The sequence below is a fragment of the Panthera pardus genome, unplaced genomic scaffold (genome assembly GCF_024362965.1).
Source record: "Panthera pardus isolate Hobbes unplaced genomic scaffold, ASM2436296v1 HiC_scaffold_11, whole genome shotgun sequence".
In the NCBI taxonomy this organism is placed as follows: Eukaryota; Metazoa; Chordata; class Mammalia; order Carnivora; family Felidae; genus Panthera; species Panthera pardus.
In genome coordinates, this window is record NW_026526666.1 from 78,770,794 (window position 1) to 78,779,544 (window position 8,751).

The window sequence follows — 8,751 nt, forward strand, 5'->3', positions numbered from 1 at the left end:
CCAGGAAGGGGGCGTGCCTGTTGCGGCTCTCCATTGGGGCTTTCCTGTGGATGCCTATGGCTCACGGGCACCTGTGAATTGTCACAAAACTTCAGGGCATCCTGGGATGTACTCTGCCTTGTAAGCGACTTTGAAATGCGTGGGGAAGGCAGTTGGGGCCCAGCTGAGACAGCCCTCCTCTGCCTGGCACCCCGGGAACCGTAACCTCAGAGGCAGAATAAGTAAGGCCACTACAGGGAACACGCAGCTGGGCCCCCGCGCAGAGCATGTGGGTATCTGTCCTTCTCTGCACACCTTGCTATCCATATGCGGTATGGGCGTGTCCCATATGGAAGCGTGTGCCAAGGAAATAGTTTGCTTGGTATGTACTCTTCACCCCCAGGGTCTTCCTCTGCCGCTTAGTGTCCTTGCCTTCTAAAGACCCCCGGCATGATGTGCTGTGACACCCATCTCAGCTTCACCATCAGTGGCCGGACAGAGCCTTAAGTGAGTGGAATATGTGGGAGGTACACGTGGTGTGGCACTTTCCCTTTCATGTACCAGATGAGCTACTTCCCTTGGCGGGAAGCCAAGTCTAATTGAGATCCATGTAAAATATCTCAGGCCAGGGCAGCCCTAACTGCTTCAAAGAAGGAGCATTAGCCCACCACCACAGGCTCATCCTGGACCCAGTAACTGGCAGGCTCAGGGCCAGCCAGCATCCAGAGGTCAAGGTCCATTCAGTCCCATGGAAGAAATACCCAGAATGGCAGAAGGCAAGAGAGAAACGGAGCTGAGCCAATCACTGCCTGAGATCGAGCCAGCCACAGGGACCACTCGGGCCCCTCATGCCGTGGCAAGAGTGGAGGCAGACATAGTTCTGGAATGTGAGGGGCAGGGAAACTGCCCTTAGCCTGCCGAAGGCATAGCTTTTGGGTACAGAAAGATAAATCACTAAATGAACCTAAGTTGCTTCCTACGAATGAAAGTTACACTTCCTTACCTACAGAACCCCCCAGAAGGTCCCTTGGGGAGGAGACGCGTATCATGCCACCTGTTAACAGCTTACAAAGAGCCCTCTGTTTTAGCCTCTTTTAAGCACTCTGGCTACCAGTTGGGGCGGCCTGAAGGGGGGACAGATGAAGGGGAAGGCTCTTTCCTGTTCTGGGCCAGGCTCCCACCACACTGCCACAAACCGAAACTCCACGGCCTGCTCCAGGCCTGTCCTGGAGCCTTGGAGGTGGGCCACCAGCTGCTGAGAAGCAGCCACCTCCCTTCACCTATCCCAGAGCCATGCGGATGATTTCAAACGTGTCTGCTTCCTCAATAAATAAACAAGATACAGATCTCTGGTAGGGCAGCCTTGTGATGAGGCAACCTTTGCGTTTCATGTCTCTAGACTCACACAGCTATTGAGAAAAACAAGTTCACTTGCGTGGTGGTTGAGGACATGCAGAGAAAGCAGGGGAGGCAGGAGGAGGCAAAGAAAACAGAAGACGGGGGTTGATCCGGCAAGAATGTGGACTGAGCACTAGCACTTCATCAGTGTTCATTTAAAACAAGGCCCCGTGTCCGAGGGTATCCTAACACAGTATTCAGTGTGCGTCAGGGGAAGGCGTCCCACGGTCAGAGTCAGGACACTGGGCTGTGGCCCCATCCCTGCCTCAAACTCACCATGGCCTCTGGGGCACTCACTCTCCCTGAGCCTCAGTTCCCTCATCTGGAAGAAAGAGAAAGAACAGGTTCACTGGCTTCAAGCTGGCGTTGAGTTTACAGATTCCTTGGCCCCTCCCCAGGTGGGAGCTGAAAACTGGAATCTATACGTATGCCACCCCCCCACTCCATGCTTTGGGGGTAGATCTACTCTTCCAGCTCCTTCTGTGACCGACCTCCTCCCAGCTCAGCTTCAGCCTGTTCCACTCTTGTTCACATAGTGTCGGAATGCCCTACAGATCAGTAAGGCAAAGTTCTAGAACGGTCTTCTGAACAAAAGGTCTTTAATGGCTCCCAGAAGAAAGACGTAAAAAGTTAACAGTGAAGGGGGTTAAAAAGGGTGGGAAAGAGCATTTAGCTCTCAGTTCTAAGAGGAAAGTCACCTCACATGGTCCATGTGAGTATCTAACAATTCTTAAAGGCAAACTCACTTTTTCCAACCCCAGCATGGGAACCAGATCCTGGAGATCCCCAGGTCTAAACAAGGGCACGTTCCTGCGTCCACTTGCACCTGGTTTGTGGCCAGTTTACATCCAGGAGAGAAGCCAACTTAAGCCATGTGAAACCACAGGAAGAGAAATGCAAATTTTAGAAAATACACCTATTTACCATAGTGCCTAATCATAAAGACCCAAATTGTTTTTTTATTAAATATAATTTTTTGTCAAATTGGTTTCCATACAACACCCGGTGCTCATCCCAACAGGTGCCCTCCTCAATGCCCATCACCCACTTACCCCTCTCCCCCCACCCCCCATCAATCCTCAGTTTGTTCTCAGTATTTAAGAGTCTCTTATGGTTTGCCTCCCTCCCTCTCTATAACTCTTTTTTTCCCCTTCCCCTCCCCCATGGTCTTCTGTTGAGTTTCTCAGGATCCACATATGAGTGAAAACATGGTACCTGTCTTTCTCTGCCTGACTTATTTCACTTAGCATAATACCCTCCAGTTCCATCCACGTTGCTGCAAATGGCCTGATTTCATTCTTTCTCATTGCCAAGGAGTATTCCATTATAAAGGCCCAAATTAAAATCTGAAAACTAATACAACCTTTACTTATCCCTTACTCTCTTTGTTTTAGGTCCTGGGTAACTCCTCTTCAGCTGCCAAATTCCTGGACAGCTGACTGTAGAGGGGGTCAAAGGGAGTGTTTACCAGGGATTGGATTGAGGAAACCCGGTCACAGTTGGATCTTCCCCACATAGCTTTGTGATTCGTGTGAAGTAAATTCTCAGATCATAACTCACCCCTTTCAGATGAGAATTTCAAAATGCATTCCAATGGCCCGTGGATTGTTTGATACTCTGGATTATTGAGTAATGTAACACTCCCCCCACCACACACACACACACACACACACACACACACACACACACACACATTCTTTTTGTTTCTGGCCTGTGGTGCTTCTGCTGACAAAAATAACATTACCTTCTCTGTTAGTTCCCCAAACCACACAAAACCCTAATTGCATTAGGCCTGGTGAAGCCACACAGCTGGCACGGGCCCAGATGAGCCGGGAGCAGACCCTGGGCTCCTAAATCCTGGACGGGCACATTTGCCTCAGATCACTCCGCCCTCCTTTGTCTTTACTAAACTCTCTAACTTCCTTTTGAAACACTGGGGCTATTGTTTTTTTCGGGTTTTCAAGAAGTCACGGTAGCAGCCAAGGACCTTCGACACGGGTTTTCTGGGTGTCCTAAAGACGTCTCGGCTCCTGGGACAGCTGCTTCCTGTGCCTTCCCTCATCTCTCCTCCCCACTTCAGCGCGTCTTGTCTTCTATCCGTGCCCTTCTTCCCCTCAGTCACACCCAGCCTCCTTTCTGCACCTCAGACGCACCCCCAGCCCAACTGCTCCCACCCACACCCTGGGGCTCTGCTTCCCCAGGCTGTCCTAGTTCCTCTCTGCTCACTCTCCAGGCTCCCTGGCCGGCTCCCCTCCCCTCCTTCCTACATGCTCCGGTCACCACACAGACCCCTTCTCCCCTCCTCCCGGCTCTGCCCGCTCTGCCAGGTGCAATGGCCTTCTCTCCTCCCCATTCCCCTTGGCCTTTGGAAGGCTCTCGGCCCTGCTAAGCTCCATTCGCTTCCCAAAATTCTCTCCCCCTTTGGCCCCGGTGGCTCACATCCTACTTTGTGCCCACACTTCCCCTCTCTCCCTCGGTGGCTCCTGACGGAGGACTGTCCAGCATGATACAGATGCTGTTGCTGTGGGCATTTTTCAAAGTCTGTCAGAATGGCCAGGTCAATTGCCAGATGACCCCAATTTCACCCTTAGCCTCTCTCCCCGCCCCTCACTCTCCCCTCGCCTCCCCCCTCCCCCTGCCCCCCAGACACCCCCGCAACACCCAACCTTCATTCTTCTGCCAAGCGTTTGCCTCATTTTCTTTCCGAGAGGCCGTTACTCTGAACTCTTTCTTTGACTCACAAATCTCCGTGACCCCTGTCCTCGCCTCGGCTGCAGGTTCACTTTCCCTGAGATCTTCCACATCACCTCACAACTCGGTGTCCAACACTGACATCTTCGCTTGTTTAGTACATTTACTTCACTTTCTTTTTTTTTTTTAATATATTTTTCAGTGTTTATCTATTTTTGAGAGAGAGAGAGACAGAGTGCGAGCGGGAGGGGGCAGAGAGAGAGGGAGACCCAGAATCTGAAACAGGCTCCAGGCTCTGAGCTGTCAGCACAGAGCCCGACGCAGGGCTCAAACTCACGGACTGTGAGATCGTGACCTGAGCCGAAGCCAGACACACAACCGACTGAGCCACTCAGGCGCCCCACATTTACTTCACTTTCAAAAGGCATAGAGAAACTTCTAAAATTAATATAATACAGAATAGGACAGTTTTCCATAGAAAAGGACTAGAAGCAATGGGTAGAAGTTACCAAGAACATCCGACCGCGGAGTCTAATGCCTGGCAGCAAAGTGAGCTGCTAGTCACCAGTGCATCTTCTGAGCACCGTAGAGGGGTTTTAGGGCACTGGGCGCTGAGCTGGAGCAGGTGACCTGGGAACTGCCCTCTTGGGATTCTGTGATTCTCCAACAATTGGAAACTGAACCATTAACAGCTCATCTAAAGGGAACACGGGAATTCAACGCTCCTGAAACGAACTCAATTCAAGTGGGCCCAGCACTAGTCTAGGTTTTGGGTTGCAAAACATTGAAACCAATTCTGGCTACTTAAGTAGAGAAGGAATCGACTTACAGGGCTCTGGGAACTCACAGTTATCAGGAAGACTGAAGCACCAGGAGAAAATGGCCAGGAAACAAGGATAAGCAGGCAGCAGAGGAAAGGACGCTGGCACCAGTAGCAACCCCAAGAATGAGGACTGGACGATGCCTAAAAAGTCCATGCTGGTTTATGTCACTTGCTCCAGATTTAGAACCTTGTAACGCCTGAGTTTAGGTCATCAGCCCATGCCATAGCCAACAAGGATGAGAGACAATATCTGGCCCTGAAGTCATCTGGAGTGGGAAGCCAAACCCCACTCAAAATGCATAGCATGCCTGATTTCCCCAACTGTGGGGAAAGGAGTTTAGTGTCTGAGTAGCCAAAAAATGGGATCTCCCCCACAGGGTCATTCCACCATCTCTCTAAATAACCAGAGTTAAAATATAAATCATTGAGGGGTGCCTGTCTGGCTCAATCAGAAGAGCATGAGACTCTTGATCTCAGGGTCGTGAGGTCGAGCCCCACAATGGGCATAGAGAGTACTAAAAAAATAGACTTAAAAAATTTTTTTTAGTCATCGACTTCTCCTCCTCCCACCCATCCTCCAGATCTAATCAGCCTCCAGGGAGTCTTATTATTCCATTCGGTCTTTAACATTCAGCACTTCTTTCCATTCCAACTGCTGCCGTCTTCATCCAGATCCCTATCACCTTCTCACCACATTCATAAAGCTGATGTTCCTCATGTAACTGTGGTTTGTAATGTGAAGCATTTGGGCCTCCTCAGGCTTTCTCCCTGTCTCAACACCCAGGAGACCAGTAGGGGAGAAAGTAAGATTTACATAAATAAGGGTGCCTGGGTGGCTCAGTCGGTTGGGTGTCTGACTTCGGCTCAGGTCATGATCTCGTGGTTTGTGAGTGTAAGCCCCACATTGGACTCCGTGCTGACAGCCCAGAGCCTGGAACCTGCTTCGGATTCTCTCCGCCACCGCCCCCCCGCCCCCACCAAAATAAACATTAAAAAAAATTGTTTTTAAGATTTACATAAATAAGTATGCAAGTCTGCATACAACAAGCAAACATACAGCAAGCAATATGCTATAGGGGTTAGGAGTGAGACATCACTCCCAAACAGGGTTATCGGTGAAGACTTCAGAAAGATACAGCACTTGAGCCAGACTTTGAAGTAGGGATTGGACTTAACATCCAAAGACAAACAAGAGAGGATCCCAGGCAGATGGAGCAGGATAGCAAAGCAAGAGGCAAGAGTTCAGGGCTTGTCTGAGTTGCTGAGTGGCTAGGTCTAACTAGAGAGGAAGACAATGGGCCTCAAATTGTAGTGTGCATTGTTGGATGTGCAGATTCCCGAGCTCCACTTCTGATTCTGTGAAACAAAGCATTCCATTAAGGCAAGTTGTCCCCATACCACACTTTAGGAAACACTGGTTGGAGGGTTTGAGTAGAGAACCTGAAAAGAGATCCAGCTGGAAGGTGAGGTGAAATCAAACCAATGTCAGCACTGGAACCTTTATTCTGTTAATTAATCAAAAGTTTTCTTAGCAGGTAAGTAATATCATAACTGTGCTTTGAATCTGTTGGCAAAGATCATGAGACACACAGGCCAGTAAGATGGTTTTCATAATGAATCAAGTGAGAGAAAGAGGGTCTCAACTTGGATGGCGGCAGTCAGAATAAAAATACAAGTGAGGGGTGGGAGACGCACTTCCAAGAATTTGCAGGGATCAGTGACTGACAGGTGTAAGGAATAAAAAAATGATCCAAGTGATCATATTTATTCGAGGTGGTTGAATGGTTGAAAACTGGTGGTAGCAACCACAGAAATAGAAAAATTCAGGGCAACAACTGATTTGGGAAGAACTTGATAAATTTATCTCGTAGACATGCTGAGTTTCAAATACCACTAAGACATGGGGGCATGAGCAACAGACAGCTGGAAAACGGAGTTTCATAGAGTGGACTGTGCCCGTGATCTAGACAAGAAACTCAGCACATAGTAGTAGACAACATGGATAGATGTGACCAAGTTGAGGGTGGGGCTGGGAATACAGCCCAAGAGAAAGCACACGTGTTAGGAAGCAGGAGAATGAAATGGGAATAAAAAGAGAGGGAGAGAGATGGGAGAATAAACAACCAGAAATCCATAAAACCAAATGATACAATGCCCCCCGTGGGGGAGGGGGGGCGGAATACCAAGGAAGAGAATGGACAATATAGTCAAGCACTAAGAAGGACCATGAAAGTAAGGACTAAGGAGAGAAAGGTTCTCCTTACAAACCATCAGTAACCCCTGCCAGAGAAGTCAGTGGAGTCTTGGAAGTAAGCCAGATCACAGAGTTGAGTGAAAGGATGACGGCCCTAAGACAGAGTAGCGATTCTCAAACTTTTTCGAAGTGTGAAATAAAATTATAATATTAATTCATTGTAAAAGAACAATAATAGACCCATTAACATATTTTTGTATAAAAATGACTATTTTCGGTGGGGGGGGGGGCGCTGGGTGGCTCAGCCCTTTAAGTGTCAGACTCTTGATTTTAGCTTAGGTCATGTTCTGACGGTTCATGAGATCAAGCCCCACGTCCGGCTCTGTGCTGAAAGCACAGAGCCTGCTTGAGATTCTCTCTCTCCCTCTCAAAAATAAATTCATTAATTAAAAATAATTTTCAACTATATTTTCAAAAAGAAAAAAATTGATGGGAAGAGTCACATTGTGCTGTGTTCTTGCAAATCTCTTTAATGCCTGTCATAACAGAAGTCAGTTAGATTTTCATATGTGCTTCTGCGTTCAGTCCCTTGCAATACGTTGTTTTGCTTGAAGTGCATGCAGGAAATCCAGCCTCACCAAGATAGGAAATTGGACAAAAGATTACACTTAGAGAACCACGGGTGTAGGGGCCTCCTGAGAAGTTCCTTGTGTGGAAGATTAGGAGAACCAAGAGCAGCTTGCATGGAGGAGGAAGGCAGTTTCTATTTTTAGGACGAGAGAGACCAACTGTGATCCTTGGGAGAAGGGGAAGGCTCGTGGGGGAGCTGGAAATCAATGAATGAGAGTGAAGGACTGAAACAAGCCTACACCTTAGGGAGCCAAGTGCTTTCATGTATCAATGAAGGTCAATTCTCCGAGATTGACATCCTTTTTTTTTTTTTTTCTAATGGGGAAATTAAAGCTTTTACCAAATGACCTCTGAAAAACGTAAATCAGATCATGTCACCCCCACTTTGATACCCCATCAACTGCACTTGTAGAAACTGAGGCACAAAAAGGATAATTAACTTGTGAAAAGTCAGCAGGGAGCAGATTTGAAGCCAGGCACTGCGGCCAGAGCCTGCACTCCTAACCGGGAAATCCAACCCCTTACCTTGGCTTACAAAGCCTTAAATGCTGAAGCTCTTGCCTTCGTCTCCCACCTCTTGGCATGCTACTCTCGTCTTACTGGCTTTTCCGTTTTTCCAAATTGGCGAGCGCCATTTCCCCCAGGTCCTTTGCACAAACTGCTCCCTCTAACTGAAGTGCTCCTCTCCTAGTTTTCACAAGGTTGGCTTCTTGTCATTGATCTCAGCTCAAACGTCACCTTCTCAGGACACCCCTGACCATCCGATAAGAAGCCACCCAGGACTGAAGGACTCTTATAATTTTCTTGTTTTGTTATGGACGCCCGCCCTCAAGTAGTTTTAAGGGTTTCCAGATCAGGGAGCTTGTCTCCTCGGTCACCACTGTTGTGCCCAGAGCCTGGGAGGAAGCCTCAATGAACATTTGTTGAAAGAATGAATGACTCCCGGGGAGGAGAGACTCCAAGACGCAGGCCCACAGTCGCCCGTGCGCGAGCACGCCGCCCGCGAGGCATTCTGGGGATTGTAGTTCTGAGCGCC